The sequence below is a fragment of the Carettochelys insculpta genome, chromosome 3, assembly GCF_033958435.1.
Source record: "Carettochelys insculpta isolate YL-2023 chromosome 3, ASM3395843v1, whole genome shotgun sequence".
NCBI lineage: Eukaryota > Metazoa > Chordata > Testudines > Carettochelyidae > Carettochelys > Carettochelys insculpta.
In genome coordinates this window covers 92,458,516-92,480,153 of record NC_134139.1, presented here as the reverse complement: position 1 = coordinate 92,480,153, position 21,638 = coordinate 92,458,516, and positions in this window count along the sequence as shown.

Below are 21,638 nucleotides of genomic sequence, written 5' to 3'. Positions count from 1 at the left end.
TCATGGGAATAAGGGGACTTTGAAGTAGACGGGGTCCTTTCGAAAAGGAGCCCCGTCGGGATGAGACGCGCAACGGCAAGGCGCGTCAATTTCGAAGTGCTGCGGCCGCCCGCATGCTAATGAGGCGCCGAATATGTATTTCAGTGCTTCATTAGTAAACTTCGAAATGGCCATTTGCGTGGCCATTTCGAAGTTTGGGGCTCGTGTAGACATAGCCATGGTGTACAACAGTGTGAAGTCAGAATGAAGTCCTTTGAGTTTATCTCTGATTCTCTGACTACGACCAGCAAGAGTTAGATTGCCTCTTTTGTACTGAATCGCACAGCATTTTGGCAAAAAGCATCCACACATGTTTCAAAGACAGAAAGGTAACCACTGGAATGAAGAACAATCATTGCAATAATCATTTCTAACAAGCTTTAACTAAATTCCCCTGGTGCACAGATTGTTAAATTTGGCAACATTCCTTACAGCTGGATGGTAGATTGAGTGGGAGTAGACAGACACAACTAGTACCACCTGCTACTAGCTCCTTAATTCTTGTTTGCTTGACAGCAGTGCTTGGCATTTTAACAAAGGATCAATCTTGCTCCTGTCAAAGTCAGTGAGACTTTTCCTCCTTTGTTTCACCTGAACTAACACAGGACCCCCAGAGGAAAAAGGGAAAAAGAGGTTCTGTGATGCTTGTTGACAACATCATTTTTCAGACTAGAAGCCAATGGTACATGTTGTGTACAATGCACTCTAAGAGACAGTGAGTGTTTATTATGAATATGTCAACACGGATCCTGTTTTTTTTCCCCTACAGCTCTTTACTGTGCATTTAAAGGCGGCAAATAACTTTGGATTTGGTATTTGTAATGACCAGCTAAAAGGTTCCACATCTTCACAGGCAACCTAGCTCTCAGGAGCTTTTACCTTCATTATAGGAAAGCAATTGTTTAAATAAATGAGACCCACACTTACCATTTGTTTTATACATTTTTTGTTGTTTGCATGAATAAAGGCTTTTTGTTTTATCTTTGAAAACTATATCTTTTTCTGGAGCCAGGTCCATGGCCAGCACTAGCATGCTCTCAGCAAGGGGTGTGTGTGGAGATCAATTATTCACTGCAATCAACCTCAAAGTACCTGCTCTTTTGGATAAGCAAAGGACATCACCATCAACTATAGTACAATCAAAATCAGAAGTACAAATATAAGCATTTCATCAGTTACTCAAAAGTGTATAAAATTAGTGCCCGTCACTAGTGACCTTATTCTTTATTTTTCAAATCTTCAATTTGTCATAATTCAGTTAGAAACCATATTTGTATCTTATTTGCATCTTATTTGCTTAGATTTACAGACCCATGCAAATTGCTTATATGAAAGTTGGGGATGGCATTAGGATTAGACTTATAATTGCCAGTACCCGTAGCAAAAAATAATAGTATACAGATAATAGATTGACTCAGCCAGCCAAGAGATTAAGGCAGCAGCATGGTACCTGGCTACCATGCCTGCCCTTGCCAAGGAAAATAACCTAATGGTAATCCTTCCCTAAAACACTGGATGTCAGCCACAGTTTGTTGGCTTCCATTACAACTTTGTAGCCAATACCGAGGAACAAAATATATAAAGTGCTATTTAATACCGAGCACTCTGAAAAGTCAAGTTGTCAGTATTTCTGTTTGGGTTCCTAAAAGAAGTAGCTATTTTTGAGTTGTATCTTTGTTTTCTTTGTTCCCCATCTGTAAAATGGGGATAGTAATATTCTTTCATCTTTCCTGAGGAGTGTTATGAAAATAAATTCATCCATGTTTGTAAGGTACATGGTACTCTAGGGATGCTTGAAATAGGATAAATCTACAATGAAACTGATAGTTCTGTCTTTAGAACAAAATTTGGAATAATTTGCAATAACAAGGCACAGGGCCATGCATTGAATAACATGGAGAAAATAAGACACTGAAAAGCTGCTGGTTCCATAAGCATCATCCATTTGGTGCACGGAATGAGGCAGGGGTGCTGTGGACAAAATACTGTGTGATCATGTAATTACAAATCATCATAATGCATATGCTGAACAGGACCAAACCAAAGCTGCACAGGAACCTTCTGCCACTTCCTAATGTTTGAGTGTTTGACTTTGCAATCTTAATGTTCTTTAAACATTCTCTGTGTGAGACATGCTGTTTGCAGATTCCTTAGAAAACTAAAAGCTTTGCAAGCCTCCAAATCCACATGTTGCTATTGTTTTATATAAAATAACACCTTTCATCCAGTTGTATGCCTGACATTACCAACCTCCATTCTTCTCTCCTATTCCTTCCCTCTGCTCATTTGCTTAACTTTTCCATATGTCAGTGTTTTCTAGTTGTTATGTCAGTTATTTGTGAACACAAATGTTTGGAACTCATTTTATTTCAGTTTACTTTGTCACTTTTATGCAGAGAAATACATTCATTTTTTGTTTTAAAAGGACAGTTTCAGTTTCTAAAATATGTTTAAAATAATGTTTAAAAAATAGCAGTGTGAAGTGCCACCCATATGGAAGAGCTCTCTGAAACTTAATATTTTCAAATTAAATCTAAGCATAGGTATGCTTAATCCTCCTAATGCTGCCTCTAAGAAGGGGAATAGTCAAGATGACCACTTACCACTTACGGGAGAACCGTATGGTGACTTGCCTGCCTGGTGCGAAGGTTGCGGATCTCTCGAGGCATCTGGACAGACTTATGGGCAGTGCTGGGGAGGAGCCGGTCGTCGTGGTACATGTTGGTACCAATGACATAGGGAAGGGTAGAAGAGATGTTCTGGAGGCCAAATTTAGGTTACTAGGAAGGAGACTGAAATCCAGAACATCTTTGGTGGCATTCTCTGAAATGCTTCCAGTTCCACGCGCAGGGCCAGATAGACAGGCAGAACTTCAGAGTCTCAATGCGTGGATGAGACGATGGTGTAGGGAAGAGGGGTTTAGATTTATTAGGAACTGGGGACACTTTTGGGGTAGGGGGAGCCTATACAGGAAGGATGGGCTCCACCTAAATCAAGGTGGATCCAGACTGCTGGCATTAAACATTAAAAAGGACATAGAGCAGTTTTTAAACTAAGAGGTGGGGGAAAGCCGATTGGTGCGGGGGAGCACCTGGATCGGACGGAGACTTCTCTTACACGAGGCTCCATAGACAGGGATTCCCTAGAAGTTAGTCAGATAGGGAACGTGGGAAATAATATATGGGCAAGATCAGATGTGAAACAATCGTGCATAAAAAAATCCACCACGTCTGTGAAAGGCGGACATATAAATAGTGGTAGTTTTCTAACATGCTTTTACACTAATGCTAGGAGTCTGTCTAATAAGATGGGTGAACTGGAGTACCTCATATCAAAGGAGGAAGTTGACATAATAGGCATCTCAGAAACATGGTGGAATGAGGACAATCAGTGGGACACTATCATACCGGGATATAAATTATATCGGAAAGACAGAACAGGTCGTGCGGGTGGCGGAGTGGTACTATATGTGAAGGATAATATAGAATCAAATGAAGTAAAAATCCTAAAGGAATCAAAATGTTCCATAGAATCATTATGGATAACAATTCATTCCTCTAATATGAATATGGCATTAGGAATATATTACCGACCACCTAACCAGGACAGTGATAGTGATGCTGAAATGATGAGGGAGATTAGAGAGGCTATCAAAATAAAAAACACAGTAATAATAGGAGATTTCAATTATCCCCATATTGATTGGGTGCATGTCACCTCAGGACGGGATTCAGAGATTAAATTTCTTGATGCCTTAAATGACTGCTTCTTGGAGCAGCTAGTACAGGAACCCACAAGGGGAGAGTCGATTCTCGATCTAGTCTTGACTGGAACGCAGGATCTGGTCCAAGAGGTAACTGTTACTGGACCGCTTGGAAATAGTGACCACAATATAATAACTTTTAATATTCCTGTGTTGGGAAGAACACCGCAGCGGTCAAACACTCTGGCATTTAATTTCAAAAAGGGGAATTACACTAAAATGAGGAAGCTAGTTAAACAGAAACTAAAAGGTAGAGTAATTAAACTAAAATCCCTGGAAGCTGCATGGAAACTGTTTAAAGACACCATACTAGAGGCCCAACTTAAATGTATACCCCAAATAAAAAAACACAGTAAGAGACCTAACAAAGAACCACCATGGCTAAACAGCCATGTTAAAAAGGCAGTGAGAGAGAAAAGGGCAGCTTTTAAAAAGTGGAAGTCAAATCCTAGTGAGGAAAATAGAAAGGAACATAAACACTCCCAAATTAACTGTCATAATGTAGTAAGAAAAGCCAAAAAAGAGTTTGAGGAACAGCTAGCCAAAAATTCAAAAAACAATAGTAAAATGTTTTTTAAATACATTAGAAGCAGGAAGCCTGCTAAAAAAGCAGTGGGGCCCTTGGATGATAAAGATATAAAAGGAGCGATCAAGGAAGACAGTGCCATTGCGGAGCGATTAAATGATTTCTTTGCTTCAGTCTTCACGGCTGAAGATGTTACAGAGGTTCCTAAATCTGAGCCAGCCTTTTTAGGCGACAAATCTGAGGAACTCACTCAGATTGAAGTGACATTAGAGGAGGTTTTGGAATTAATTGATAAGCTGAATAGTAACAAGTCCCCAGGACCAGATGGCATTCACCCAACGAATTGTTGGGCAAAAGTCAGCATGGTTTCTGCAGAGGGAAGTCGTGTCTGTCTAATCTATTAGAATTCTTTGAAGGGGTTAATAAACATGCGGACAAGGGGCACCCAGTGGACATAATATACCTAGATTTCCAGAAAGCCTTTGACACGGTCCCACACCAAAGGCTTTTATGTAAATTAGGTGGTCATGGGATAGGAGGAAAGGTCCTTTCATGGATCGGGAATTGGTTAAAAGACAGAAAACAAAGGGTGGGAATAAATGGTAAATTTTCACAATGGAGGGGGGTAACTAGTGGTGTTCCCCAGGGCTCAGTCCTGGGACCGATCCTGTTCAACTTGTTCATCAATGATCTGGAAAATGAGGTAAGCAGTGAGGTGGCAAAGTTTGCAGATGACACCAAGTTGTTCAGGACAGTCAAAACCAAAAGGGATTGTGAAGAACTACAAAAAGATCTCAGCAAACTGAGTGATTGGGCAGCAAAATGGCAAATGAAATTTAATGTGGGTAAGTGTAAGGTAATGCATGTTGGAAAAAATAACCCAAATTACACGTACTACATGATGGGGTCAAATTTAGCTACGACAGATCAGGAAAGGGATCTTGGAGTTATAGTGGATAGTTCTCTGAAGACATCCACGCAGTGTGCAGCGGCAGTTAGTAAGGCAAATAGGATGTTAGGAATTATTAAAAAAGGGATCGATAATAAGACAAAAGATATCATACTTCCCCTATATAAAACTATGGTACGCCCACATCTCGAGTACTGCGTGCAGATGTGGTCTCCTCACCTCAAAAAAGATATATTGGCATTAGAAAAGGTTCAGAAAAGGGCGACTAAGATGATTAGGGGCTTGAAAAGGGTCCCATATGGGGAGAGGCTAGAGAGACTGGGACTTTTCAGTTTGGAAAAGAGGCGATTGAGGGGCGATATGATAGAGGTATATAAAATCATGAATGGTGTGGAGAAAGTGAATATAGAAAAATTATTTACCTTTTCCCATAATACAAGAACTAGGGGACACCAAATGAAATTGATGGGTAGTGGGTTCAAAACTAATAAAAGGAAATTTTTCTTCACACAGCGCACAGTCAACCTGTGGAACTCCTTGCCCGAGGCGGCTGTGAAGGCCAGGACTCTATTAGGGTTTAAAAAAGAGCTTGATAAATTTTTGCAGGTCAGGTCCATAAATGGCTATTAGCCAGGGATAAAGTATGGTGCCCTAGCCTTCATAACAAGGGCAGGAGATGGATGGCAGGAGATAAATCACTTGTCTTCTGTTCTCCTTCTCTGGGGCGCCTGGCATTGGCCACCGTCGGCAGATGGGATGCTGGGCTTGATGGACCTTTGGTCTGACCCAGTATGGCCATTCTTATGTTCTTATGTTCTTATGTTCTTACCTGTTTTATAGGAAAAATCCAGCTCTAATGTGATTGTCCATGAAGACTTTTTCATTGGGGGTAGAATTTCTTAACCTAATAGCATCATTAAATCATAGGACTGGAAGGGACCTTGAGAGATCTTCTTGTCTCATCCTATGCATTAAAAGCAGGACTGAATATTATGTACACCATCCCTGACAAGTGTTAGTTGAAACTGCTCTTAAAAATCATCAATGATGGAGATTCCACAAACTCGCTAGGTAATTTATTCCAGTGCATAACTACCCTGGCTGTTAGGAAGTTTTTCCTAATGTCCAATCTAAACATCCCTTGCTGCAATTTAAATAGGATACCTGAAATTATGATATGAAAAAGCAGAAAATACAAGGGTGGCACCCTATGCCTGAAAGCAGTACTCTAGTGCCTTCCTTTTCAGCACTGTCATGTAAATATGCTACATATTGTACAAAATATGACGACAGGTATTGTTTCAAAGGCTTGATCTATTGAACATAGATCTCTTGGGTTGTATGTGCTATCATTGTATGGTGTGTTATGAAGTTTTGCTATTATAATGTAGGATTATAGTTTTACCACTAGATAGCAGTATTGCTTATTACTCTTGGTTATTCTCCTTATTTTGCCTGTCTTGTGAGATGCAAGTATGTTATTGCTTTGATCTTGCTCACAGAACTGCCTTGAGCTTGTTTATCAGGAGACTAAGTCCACATGATTATGTACAAGACCAGAGGAGAGAAAGGCAGCCAGTGATCAGAATGGCCTGATCTGAAAATTTTTTGAAGTGTTCTTTTGAACTATCAAATTTCGAATGCTGCTTTGGGAGAATTTATGGAAACTAGATATAGATATCATATGAAACCACTAGAGGTGAATGTTAACCAAATTCTGGATCTACACACCTCTGAATTTGGGGAAACTTTGACCCAGACCTAAACCTTGAACCACGGATTATTTTTACATGATCTTGACATTAATAAAAAGTATGCTTTCTTATCCTGGAGTGTAGCTTTAATTTAAACCTCAGTAGCAGGAGCAATGTAAAAAAAAGAAAGTAATTGCTACTTTTTAGCCAGTTGTATTTTATGATAACTGTCTGCAATAATTAAGATGCTCTGTCCCACTGGTGCATATGTTATTGAAATTCAGAGTGCTTTTTTCAGACACTATTTAGTGTGCTTTTCATGCAGAGGATCCATATACAAAAGCAAAACTAAAGTGCAAATTATTTTTCCCTAGATAATAAAATCAGGACTAGTTTGAAAACCTCTGAGTAATCTTAAAATCCTTTACTTCCTGTACATCTTAAGACCAATCCTGCTTCTATTAAAATCAATAATAAACCATCTGAATCTGTATGAAAACTCAGTTATCTAAACATCTGTCGCAGGATGGCCACAGTTTTCTTTGGCCTGCACAACCACCAAACACTGCACTCATTGCCTATACCCACTGTTTATTGGGCCTTTTTTGCAGAAGACAATGTTCTAAAGCCTCAGATGTGTAGCAGTTGCTTTAATTTGCTACAGTTTAGTTATATTTTTCTTTTATGCTTTTCTCGAACATCAACAGGATTCCACTTATGGAATCTTCTAGCTTCTAAATTCCTATACCACCAGCTGGCTCATCTTCTGGAAAGCTTTATATGAAGCCCAGCACCCAAGCTATGGCATGTCAGTAGTAATCTGTCAATACTTAACATGACACAGAGTAACTTGAGACAGAGTTGTAAGAAAATAGGAGCGTTCTCTTTTTAAAGGCAACAGTGAGCAGGATGCACTTTAATACTGCCAGTTTGGACAATTAATATGTTAAAACATACTTGTTTGAGTAGAACAAAGAGCAGAAAACCCTTGCCGGGAGATCATTTCTCCCAAAACGACATAATTGGTGCTAAGAGAAAACCATGCACATGAACCTTTAAATGAGCTTCTAGAATTGCATATAGACACAAAAAATCACTACAGGACTGTAACCTGTCCAAACTTGCAACTGCAATTTTGAATGGATATGGGAATCATGCAGTGAGCATGTCTGTTTGGAATCTCTCATCCGTCTTGCAGGAAATTACTTTGTGTGAGAAGTTATAGGCATCTGGTCTAATTGAAGACTCAAGGGAGAGATGGAGAAGCAGAGGAGGACTGATGTCAGGAGACATCTAACATCAGAAGTTTACGTTTGTTAGTTGTAGCCCTCCCAAAAGACAAAGTAGGAGAAGTGGAAGAGAAAAAGGCATGGTCTACAATAGAGGTCAATGTTGAACTAAGTTACACAACTCCACCTACATGAATAGTGTAGCTGGAGTCAATGTATCTTAGTTTAAGTTACTGTGATGTCTCCACTGTGAAGGATAGGGATTGACAGGAGAAACTTTCTCATTGGCTCCCCTTATGATTCTCAATCCAATGAAGTACTGGAGTCACCAGAACCATGATCAGTGGGCAATCTAGTGAGTCTTAACTAGACCCAATAAATCAATCCCTGGGAGATTGATTTCCACAGTGTCTATCTCCTGGTAACTGTAGACACAACCAAAGGGAGCTCATGAAGTGTAAAAGATTTCTTATTCTCTGCAACAACATGGATATTACCTGTGAGGATTAGCTATAAGAGTTAAAACTAGATATTTATAATTAACATTTCTTTTGTTTTTAATCTTCTTTTTTGTCTGGTTCCAGTCATAATCCAGAATTATATTGTACTAACCATTATGCAATGAAAACGAAAAGATAGTCCTAGTCCCCAAAGAGTTTACAATTTAAATAAATCTGATTCTTTATATCATTCATTAACAAATCTGATTGGCTATAGTTACACTACAGTGATCTGTCAACAGAATTCACTCTCAGAAGAGATTTTCCAACAAAACTTCTGTTGACAGAATGCAGCCACACACAAAAGCCAACTGGAAGAACACTCTGCTATATCAACAGAGTGGCTGGACTGCCCAGCCACGCTCTCAACAAAACAGGCACCCAGAAGCACAGCAGACAGGGCTGCCCTTTGTTCTGGGTGCCCTGTCTGTTGAGACAAGGCTGCCACAGAGAGTCCACACAACTTTTTTATCAACAAGATCTGTTGACAGCAGTGTTATGCTTCATGGCTGAGAGGTAAAATGCTGCTGGCAAAAGTGCTGAGTTTTATTGACAAACTGTTGACAAAATGCGTTTTGTGTGTGCACATTCCACCAGTTTTGTTGGCAAAACTCACTAGTGTAACTGTAGCCATAATGACTCCAGCTATGGTGAATCTATTTTGTACATAAGTAGAGGACTTCCTCCTGATTATTTTTTGTCCTGTGCTTTCCATGGGAATTACATTCCATGGGAATTACATTTACTCTTAAAAGTATTAAAATGCACAATATTTCAACAAAATTAATATAAATGAATCCCAGATTAGATTGCAAACCCACTGGCAGAGGAACTATATTCTACTATTGAGTTCTCAGAATAACACCTTGTAAAATAAAGCAATTTAAGATCTGAAAATAGCATTAACACAAGTTAAAAATCAGATTTATTTGAGGGGGATTTTTAAAAATTAGACGTTATGCATTTGTGTGTGTGTTGTAAAAGAAATACTACATTCTTCAAGAATCATGCTTGAAAAATATTCCCAGTTAAAATCTTTCTTCACGTTCCAGGAAACCCATGAAGGGCTACTTCATGCCAATGGTTGTGTGTGATTAGAACACTCAGGGAGGGAGGTTAAAATCAGAAGTCGAGCTCATGTACCATGGAATATTGAATGTCTCTGACTGAACATAAATCAAATGAATGAATCAATAACAAGGTCAGACATTTAGAGGAAGTATTTAATCAATGGGCAGTGCCACTTCCTTCTGTTATTATGTTTTATTGGATAGGCTCAGTTCATCTTTGTGGATGAAAGCTGCTTGGTTTAAATTGAAATTATATTTATTTCAGACAGCTATCATGTGCTTGGTTTTTTTCTTGTTCTTTTTTCTTTTTCTTTTTTGTTTTTTTAACCTACTGCATATATCATGCTTTGTGGTGACCTGCAACCTCAGGACATTGAAGGCTGAGGATGAATATTCTTTAATCAATCCTATTTATGCAGGGGAAGGATGAGGCTATTTGAGGACAATTGCCTCACAGTACTGGCTGACTTGTGCGAGGTAGACTTACAAAAAGTATGATGTATTCACAGCACTACTGATATTCCCCATGGTAAATCTAAAGACAGATTATGGCCTACGTTGCACTCCCACACAGGAGCCTATGGGGACAGAAGGCAGTTCCTTACTCTCCTGTGCTACCCACATTGCGTGAAAGCAGAGATTTCTGAAGTACTGTTCCCCCTCGTGCTGAGTGGGTGAAGAGTGGATTGGCAGAGAACTAGCACAGTCTTGGCTCCAACAACAACAACCTGACAGTGGATGGTGCATCGGATAGAAGATTAGCATAAGGTATTTAATACAGAGTGTGCACTTGTGTGTATCCATCCACGTCCATCCCCTGAGCTGGGGACACTGAGAAGCAGACTGTGAGCTACATTCTCCACTCCATGGCCAGCTGCTGCTCTGTAAGAAAGGCTTACAACAGTGCTACCGTTCATCCCTATGATAGCACCTGCTCGTACCATTACTACATTACCTACCAGTAAGAAGGGTAAAAGGTAGTTTTTAAGGCCACCCCCTGGAATCAGTCTAATTAATATAACCAAATCATTGTGCACATCTTGTTTGGTACACACAGGTGGAGCCATCCTGTCCAGGGTAGCTGCAAGCAAATAATTTATCTTGCACATTCGGTCCCAGTTTTTGTCCATAAATTAGTAGCACTGGACTCAGATTATTATATAGGATAGTTACTTGACCTGATTCAATGTGTGGCTTGTACAATCATGGAGCATTCACAAAGTACTTACAGCAAATATTGCTTTTTACTTATGCTATGATTGATTCCTGAAATTGGATGATATAGCTTCTGCCCCTTGTCTGGCTCACTCCCAAACTTTAAAAAAAAAAAAAAAAAGTCAGACACGTATATGCTCTTTCAAATAGAGCTTTGGACAAGTATTTTTGATTAACATTTTTGTGAACAAAACTAAAATACTCCTGTTGAATAATTAAAAGGAATCCCAATCAACAGGAAAGATAATTTCCTGGTTTTATTCAAACAAATGTTCACAAACAGCTACTTCAGCTTTCACTCACCCATTTAATTTTCCTCACAGTGATTTTCTTCTTTTTGGAAAAAGTAAGTTTTTGTTTAGAATAGTTGTACAATTTGCACACTTAAAACATCTCCAATTCTAGAATCTTCTTTTCTCCCCATTATTATTTTATTCCTATATACCTTTTTATTTAAGAAAAAATTGTTCCTATGAATTTTGTTCATCATCCCCTCATACTCTTGCAGGTGGGGGAGCTACTTTATTACATAATTATTATGGTTAAATGGTATAATTTTGTATACTTTTACAGATCATCTGAATATACAACATGCACGCATTAGAAATTTTTATCAATTTTTTTAAAATTACAACCATAATCAAATTACGAAATGTGTAATTCAGAAGCCATCTGGAAGATTGAAATCCTTACTTCTTCAGCTCAGTGATAACTCATTTACTGCTTGTGATGTGAAGAGAGTTGAATATGGTATCTACAGATTTATCCTACGTATCCGTTATCACATACACAGGCCTTTTCTACATGGGCCACTTCCTTTGGAAGTGGCATGCTAATACACGGAGCGAAAGATGCTAATGAGGCACGGAGGCAAATTCCCCGCACCTCATTAACATAATGTCACGTGATTTGGAGACTGGAAGACCATTCTTCTGGACTCCAAAACGCCATGTAGAACTGTGGACCCCGGGGTGGCGGGGGGGTGGCTTCCGGAAGGATGTGCTTCTTCTGGAGGCCCCTTCTCCCCAAAAATTTTCCAGAAGAAGAACGGTCTTCCAGACTCCAAATCACGTGATGTTATGCTAATGAGGTGTGGGGAATTTACATCCGCACCTCGTTAGCATCTTTCACTCTGTGTATTAGCATGCCACTGTGTAGAAATGGCCACTGGGTACAGGTGTTGTGAAGATTATCACTTCATACTGAAAAAAGCAGACCAACTCCAGCCATTTGAACTGTTGTGTTAGTTCACTTGAACAGTTTTCCCTTTTTGTAAATGTCTTTTATTTTATGCCACTTGGTGATATGTCCCCTTTTAAAGAATTTGTAACTCCATGACTAAAGCTAGCATTATTACAGAAAACTGTAAGATGTAGAAACAAAGTTACCAAAAACTATTGAAAATCAATATAACATGGTTGACTAAAAACACCATGAGGAAGAGTTACAAATAATTTGAAGAGACAAGAAAAATAATTATTTTGACATCTAGATGAGTCAGCATATTGCACTCTAAAGATGGCTAAAATTCTGTGTAGAATTCAACCACTTGGCATGGATATTCGTTAACTGATTTTACTACCCATATGTATTCACATTAGTTGTATCTACACTACAGTTTTGTCAACAAAACTGGCCTTTTGTTAACAAAACTCAGGGGCTGTGTCTACACTGAGCTGTGCTGCTGGCAACGTGATTGAGTATTTGCATATTCACATGAGTAATTTGCATATTCACACGAGACTGCCATGCCAGCAGAGGCTGCTGCTGGCAGAAATCAAGCAGTGTAGATGTGGTTCTGCCTGCAGAAACTCCCTTTGTTAGCAGCCCCATATCCCTGATTTTTTTCCAGGCATAAGGGGCTGCTGACAAAGTTTTTTTTTTGCCAGCAGAATCACATCTATGCTGCTTGTTTTCTGCCCGCAGCAGCCTCTGCCAGCAAGGCAATATCCTGCAAATATGTAAATTAGCAGTCATTTGCATTTTTAGGAGCCCTACTTTGCATCACACTGCTGGCAGCATGGCTCAGTGTAGATGCGGCCAGGGAGGCTATGCCTACACTAGAGAGTTTTGTAGACAAAACTCACGGAGTGTGTACACACAAAATGCATTTTGTCGACAGAAACTGTTGACAAAAAAGCTATGTAGATGCTCCATGGGGTCCCTTTTGTCAATAGAGGAGATGAAAAGATTGAACTGCTTTTATGTATAGATGCAATGTGTTGACAGAAGTTTTGTTGGAGCATCTCTTCTGACAGTAACTTCTGTAGATGGATGCTTTTAGTGTAGACGTAGCTGGAATGTCTGCACGCCACAGGAGTTTTTGTCGAGTGTCCTGACTAAACAAAGCACTTTCCCCAATGGTGTTATCCTTCTCTATGTTGAGGAATAACTCTTTTGTCAACATAGTTCTGTTTTCTCCCTTTTGTCGACAGACAGAGCTTCCAGTTCACTGGGCAGCCCTGTTTGCAGAGCTTCCAGTTAGCCATTCTGTAGAGTGTATAGCCAGACAGAACCCCCGCTTTTGCTCTACTCCATCTTGCCTTCCCTAGGTGCTTCAGAGCACGAAAGGGTTAAAAGAGACAGCCCACACCTGGAATGCCCTAGAGAGCAGACGTGCTTATCTTAGCCACGGTCTTTGAAGCTCCAGAGCAAAGCTGATAAGAACAATGGGCTAATTAACAGCCGGGCCTCAAACTGCCCTTGGCTGATTACCATCAGTTGATTCCCGGCACACTTGGCCCCAGCTGAGGAAAATCTGCAGCCCATTAAGAAACAAATGCCCTCAATTGTCTCTACCTTGCAGATGTGAACTAAGCCCTAGTACTCGCTGTGAGAACCAGCATCAGACAGTTTAATTCAATTGAAACAAGGAAGAAGCCTACGTGACCCAGTGGGTATAAAAGAGGGGTCTGTCACACACCCTATTTGAGCTCCAATCATCTTTTCTGCTGGACAGGAGGGTGTGGTCTCCCCAGGTCCCTGGGGATGCCCGAATCCTGGAGAAAAAGGGAAAAAGGACTTCTTCCCAAAGGATTGAGAGAAACTGGCCAAGCCACATTAGTAATGCAGGGGTGAGAATAAGACCTGCTAGGTATTTTACTTTTCATTTTTTTTTGCTCACATTTAACAAGTATAGATCTATGAATTAGAGTGTATGCTAGCTATTTGTAATCAAAGTATAAACCTTGTAACAATTGTAACCACAAGACCTTAACTCGCTAGGTAAACAAATAAAGCAACATTGTAACCACAAGAGCTTAACTTGTTAGATAAATAAAAAAAGTAATTGATTAAGTGGTAACCTGACTCCTCCTGTTACTGTGCAAACCGAACACAAAACAAAGAACCCAGCTGTTTTCAGCGGCTCTAAGCCTGGTCACCGGTGGGGCTCTGCTTTAGCAGTTTAAATCTCGTATTAATACAAGGGCAAAAGTGGCATCTCACTTGACCATCGGCTAACAGAGAGGATTGTTCTTTCGATCTGATTTTATATATAGACACAATCTGTTAACAGAAGTTTTGCCGGGAGAGCTCTTGGCAGATTGCTGTAGTGTAGATGTAGCCTTTAAGTGATGTCTTATCCATTAGTAATCTCACTGATGTACATGTAAGTATTCCAGGAGTAAGGCATTGCTCAACGTGAGCAAAGGTGTCAGACTCAAGTACTTAATGAAAAGATAGAAGAAGGAGTTCATCTGCATAAATTTTGCTTGTCATGTTTGATTCAGTGTTTGGGTTAGGACTGGAGACAGGTTTTCTGGATATTTTACCCACACCATGGGCCCAACTTAGCCTTTTATGGTTTGAAGAGTCAGCTACAGATAGTTGAAAAACTAATTAAAAACAAATGCTTGAATATTTCAATTTAATTTTTTGTTTTTGTTTATTCAGTTTATTTTCTCACTTTTTCTCATTAAAAATGTGACCTGTTCTAGTTGCAACACTTCTTCTGTGAGGAAGAGAAGTTTTGGTGCTCTGATCTGAGAGCTTGATGGAGTATGTCCTATTGTCCAGCACTTTTAACTGAATTTCAAACTTTGGTCATTTGCAAAATTGTTCTCACCAAAGACTTGGATACATTCTATATTTTAATACACTTTGAAGGTTAATTAATGCCAGTAAGGGCTCCAATTATCTCAACTCAATTTTATTTTATTGAATATTAAAACACAAAACTTGGCCCTGCCCCTCATTGTTCTCTACTGAGCAGGTGATTTTTTTCCCAATTTTGTATTCATCATATCTTGAGCTTGTGCAGGCTCATCGGTTGTGGACTGTCATGAGGCTGAGGAGTCCAAGCCTTAAACGGCATGGGCATTCACAGTAGGGGCAAGAGAATTGTCCTTGCTTGAAAGATTCAAAACTTTGAGTACCAAAAGTCAAAGTGATTCAAATGGAAACCTTAATGGAAGCTGATGTTAATATTTCAGCTAAAGTGAATCTGTAAAAGAATTCATGTGCCACAATTTAATTTTTCATGTTCTTCATATCAACAGTCACAAAAATCTAGTTCCCCTTGTGCTTTAATAACCACTTTTGCTGGCATTGTATTTATGACAATTTTGCATGAGCCACATCCAATTTCTGAGATGTTGAATGCCCTCAACTCCCACTGAGGTCAATGAAAATTATCTGAGCTCAGGATCTTCCTTTCCTGCAGGATTCAATATTTGGTGTTTTATTGCTATTATAAACTGTAATGATAGTCTGTTTACTCTGGCACATGAATAATATATATATGTAAATGGGTTTTAAGGAAGTCCAATAAAATTCTGTAAACAATCACTAAAATATATTAAAGGTATTAATAGTATTAATATTGTATGTCTAACAGTATTAATTTAGGTATTCATAGTATTGGTATTGTATGACTAAAGTCTTGTAAGCCAGGGGATATAATCTTTTACCATAGCATTGCTTTGACTTCTCACAACATTTAAGATTTCATATTTTTAAGAGACAAACTAGAACTAGAGAAGGGCAGTTGAAGAGGGCTATTTTTTATTCACTCATGAATTTAATGTCTGTCACCAAGTGTCTCACCCCTAGTCAGTAAAGAAATACATAAAGTTGTTAGAATATTACTTTAAGAAATGATACCCTGCTAAAAGGAGTGTGAAGAAGAAGAAAAAGCCGTAGAGAAGGAGCTAGTAAAAACCAGTGGGCAAAATGTCAATTAGCTAGGTGCAAAGATTTCTCCTGAATTCTTGAGACTGTTAAAGAACTGTGGGTAGGCTTAGCCAAATGGTTTGAATGACATACAGGGGCTTTTGTCCTGTTCAAGAAAAAACAAGTAACTATAACGTAGTCTACTGGAATATTAAATCTTGCAAGAGGGGTACAGATGATGGCCCTTCTTGCAGAATTTGATATAAAAAAAGCTTCAAACTGATGTGTTTTAGAACTAATTTCAAGGAAGATACTCAGATTTGCCTTGTCTCTGTACACAAATATACTTCTGAATTTAAAACAAATATATTTCTGAGGTAACAATAATTTGTTTACTCTGCAGATAGACTCCTCTTGGATTCAACAGAGCCCCCTGGGCTCAGTGAAATCAGCTACTCAGCCAAAGCCCCTCATTCTTCTCCAACTCTGCTCATATACAATTCTTCTGCCTTCCACTCTTTCCGGTTCAGTATATTTGGATACAGTTTGTTTCTTTTGCCTTAAATGCAAACACCAGGGGATGCATTCTGTGCATAAGCATCACACGTGGATGAGCCTTCCTTAGTAAAATCTTCAATGGGAATTAAACCGATTGCCGTCCAAAGTACTACAAGTGTTAAGCACCCCAGAAGCAAGTTAGCTCAGACCAGGAGCCTACTGGCATTTGCAGAAGCTACAATCCAAGCAACAAAGGCTTGATGGGTTATTCTGCCCTGCACAACATTCTCTCAAAAACATACAGATTTCTTTGCAATATCTCCTTCACTGCTTTTACAGTTTCATAGCCCTTACTGACATGCAGATTTAATCATCAATCTGGATATCTGTCAAGTAAAACAGATAATTATCTGCACAGCTTCCTCTCTTCCAGCAGGACACCATACTACAGTCACACAGGCACATGAGCCAACAACCTCTAGCATTACTTGGAGAGGGGTCCTGAACTAGGACATTTAGGGTGGCAGAGTGGCAGTAAGCCTTAGGGAGGAAGCTGATGTTGTGGAAAAAATGTATTACTACTTTAGAACACTCCTTCATGCTGTTACTGGGGGTTCTCATTAAAAGTCGCTTCACTATAACTTGTTTTGCATATACGTCGTTAGGTAATTCAGGAAAGCGGATTCATTATAAGTTGCACTGCTCTGCACTTACATCATTTAGGGGCTGAGGAACCAAAAGCCGGTAACATAGTGGAGCTTCGAGGTGGCCAGGTGGCAGGCGCTGTAGTGCAGGGGCCCTGGAAGTGAGCCCTGAAGTCATGGAGAATCAGCAGGGAGCTGCAGGTAGCTGGCAGGGAGCAGGGGGAGCAGCAAGGAACTGCGGGGACAGGGGGAGCCAGTGGCGAACCGCGGGGACAGGTAGGGAGCCGCAGGAAACCATCGGGGAGCCTGCAGGGAGCTGCAAGGGGGCGGTGAAAGTGAGCAGGGAGATGCAGGGGCAGGGGAAAGCTGGCAGGGAGCAGCAGGAATGAGGGAGAGCCAGCAGGGAGCAACAGGGACAGGTGGGGAGCTGGCATAGATCTGCAGGAAGCTGGTGTGGAGCTGCAGGGAAATGGTAGGAACTGGTGGGGAGCTGGCTTATCTCTTTCTATTTGTTTGTTTGTTTGTTTGTTTGTTTGTTTGTTTATCTTATTATTATTTATTATTTTATCTACTTATTTATTTATTCCATTATTTCTATTCTGTTTCTATTTCTTGTTTTTTGAGGGTTATAGGTACATTATGTGCAGCACACATGTATGAACTGTATTGTGTTGGGAAAGTATCTCAAGCTAATTGCATTATTCCTTATGGGCTGCGTCTACACGTGCACGCTACTTCGAAGTAGCGGCAGTAACTTCGAAATAGCGCCCGTCACGTCTACACGTGTTGGGCGCTATTTCGAAGTTGAAATCGACGTTAGGCGGCGAGACGTCGAAGTCGCTAACCCCATGAGCGGATGGGAATAGCGCCCTACTTCGACGTTCAACATCGAAGTAGGGACGTGTAGACGATCCGCGTCCCGCAACATCGAAATAGCGGGGTCCTCCATGGCGGCCATCAGCTGAGGGGTTGAGAGACGCTCTCTCTCCAGCCCTTGCGGGGCTCTGTGGTCACCGTGGGCAGCAGCCCTTAGCCCAGGGCTTCTGGCTGCTGCTGCTGCAGCTGGGGGTCCGTGCTGCATATACAGGGTCTGCAACTAGTTGTTGGCTCTGTGTATCTTTCACTGTTTAATGAAAGTGTGTCTGGGAGGGGCCCTTTAAGGGAGCGGCTTGCTGTTGAGTCCGCCCCGTGACCCTGTCTGCAGCTGTGCCTGGCTCCCTTATTTCGATGTGTGCTACTTTGCCGTGTAGACGTTCCCTCGTTGTGCCTATTTCGATGTTGGGCTGAGCAACATCGAAGTTGAACATCGACGTTGCCAGCCCTGGAGGACGTGTAGACGTTATTCATCGAAATAGTCTATTTCGATGTCGCAACATCGAAATAAGCTATTTCGAAGTTGGGTGCACGTGTAGACGTAGCCATGGATATTAATTTGCCTTTATTAGTCATTTCAATATAAGTTTCATTATTTAGGAACATAACCCTGGACTTATAACAAGGATCCCCATTATTCTTGTTTTCTTACTTGCTTGTGAGGCCAGAGCCCTGAATGTGTCAGTGTGAAAATCCAAATGAATGAAACCAGCAAGTGAAAAATTAACACTGCTGTCCTTAAACAGCAAACATTCCCCAGGCAACAGAAATTAAATTCAAGGTTTTTTGTTTGCTTTTGGTGTTTTGAGTTACACTCATGAAGCTGTTACACACAAATAAGGCTAATATGTCCTAATGTTTTATAACAAAAAGTAGCCCACGTGTCTACTTCCAGTCTTGAAAAGTATAGCCCAGAAAACTATGCTCTATGTCATCAAAACCAATTATTCTATTGTAAAATTTTTTCTAGAATATATAAAAGCTTTTTTATAAACAAAGTCACCATGAACACACTGCAGTTTGGTTTAATACTTTGCATATAGCTGCAAAAAGCTGTCCACTGTTCATGGAAAATGTCTGAAAGCTGTCACTGAAATAGAATTTCCACATACCCTGACAAAATATTAATTATAAATGCCTTGAAAACTAGGCAATTTCACACTATTTCATTTCTAGTCAATCAAATTTTATGGGAACTTCTTAATCAATCAGTGTAACTCTAGAAAAGATCAGGAGAAAGCCCTGACAGTTATTAGGGGAAAGCAAAACTAATGAATTAATTTACCTGTAATTAGATCTCATAGGTTTTCCACAATCTGTTTGTGCACAGAATTTTCATTGATTTTTAATGAGATTGCTATGCACAGAAGAGTTCCAGGGTACTTTTTGTTTAGTCTAAATATTTTCAAATTATTCTATTATAAGCTGGACAAAATTTGTTGTTCTTGACACCATGATAATGTGTGGTTCAAACACATTCCTCAGAGGGTGAAAGCAGAAAAGGCATTAGGTAAAATACTCAAAATGAACCAACATCTCTTTACATGCATTGCAACATACTCAATGCTGTACTAACCAACAGGGCAAGAGACCACCTCTCTGGCCCTGCATTCCCCTACTTTCTCATGCTTGTGTGCTTATGAAACTTGGGGTAGAAAGACTATGGTTAAGGGGTGAGGGTGCTGGACAACTGATTTGTGCACATGGGAAGCTAGTGTTATTTACACAGGTCTCCATATCTTTACAGGTCACAGATAAATCTGCATTTTTCCCTCCTTTTAATGCATAACAGAGCTGTAAAAACACACAAGAGCAGAGGAGATATTCCTCTGAGGAACAAGAGCCATGTGCGGTGACTCACACATCTCAGGAAACATGTTTGTTTTCTACAAAACTACACAGCTCCTGTGTGGTGTACCTTGATTACTTCAGATGTCAGGAGACTAAAAGCTGGAAGGTGAAAGGAGATATTGTTGGTTTTTTTCAATTCCTGTGCAATCAGCTCTTTCAACTGTGCACATATTCATGTCTATCAGAGATGGTTTAGACAGTACTTGGTCCTGCCATTGGGGCAGGGAGCTGGACTTGATGGCCTCTCGAGGTCCCTTTCATTCCTAGTGTTCTATGATTCTATGATTTGCTCAAAACCTTTCACAATTCAGTTTTTCTCCACATTTCTCTTTGTTCCCTTTTGAGTCATGTTTCTGGTCTTTAAAGGAAGTAACTGACACTGAAAGCATTTGCATTGTTTTGAGGTCTCAAGCTGTTACCTATATAATGAGAAGAGATCCTATCTAGTTAGCCTCTTATTTTTCTCCTTAACAAATATAAGAGGTTAGTATTATAGCAGGAGCTGAGGAGTATAAGGCAGCTGCATTACCCTTGGTCTCCAAAACAAGTGTCTATCATAATTGAGTATAAAGCACAGCATTCAGCCTGGAATAAAATCAGCCAATACTGAGTATCAATTAAAACAATTATCTCTCTCCTTGAAAAAATTATTCCAACTTGGAATCAAAAGGCCAGAGCCTCATATTGGGTAAATGACAACCAACTCCCCTGAAGTTACACCGATATAAAACGAAAGTAACTGAAAATAGAACTAGGCACCATAAATTATGTAGCTCTATTCTTCCTGCAGGGAATATGCAGTTCTCTTATATGACCGTTCATCTTAGGGGAAATAAACTTCGTAAGGAAAGGTGACTGAGGATGATAATGATGGAAGCAACTAATGTAGGTGCTGTACTGTAACCATGAAGTTCCTATTATTTTCCATGTATCAGAATGCTTAAATCTTAAAATGTGAGCATCTGTTGCCTGAGCTAAAATGATTATTTCTGTTAGCCGATGCTCTAGCAGGGTCATCAGTCTCTGTATGTTGCTAATTCACCAGTACAGTGGACACAGAGTTACAGACAGTGAGTGCAGTTTGCATGTTTAGTGAGCTGAAACGCTGATTTAAAGTACAAGGGGATAAAATACTGATTTTTTCAGGTCTGAAAACTAATACATTATAACTATTGAGAACAATATGTACCAAATTCATCTCATGGTGGTTGCCTCATTTCATCTCAGTGAGGTGCTGGTGCGCAGATTACAATTTTATGAAGGTATTTGTTATTCAAATTTATTGTCTGAATCATTGCTCTGAACACGATGTGCAGCTTGGTCACGTACAATTTATTGGAAATACTCACTAATACAAATTCTTGTGTTTAGGTACTTAGGTATATGTCCTTGGTTTTCTGATAGGATGCATTTATCTACTTGTTTGGCTCAGATTTCCGGCACAAACACACTCATGCGAGTTCAAGATTCCCTGTTTCTGGAAATGCTCCAGCTTGAAAACTCATCCATTAAAATATTTGTAGTGGAGAAACAGAAAAAAAAAGTCTGACATTTCTAATCTGAAATTAATTTGTCTAAAATTCTAACAAAGGCAGAAATCGGAATAAATGGTGTAGAAGTATTTGCCCAACTCTACTTCTAAAGAGCTGAAATGTATTAAAATCACTAGTGCTTTATAATATGAGGTTTCATTGACCAGCTGTCTTTTTTTTTT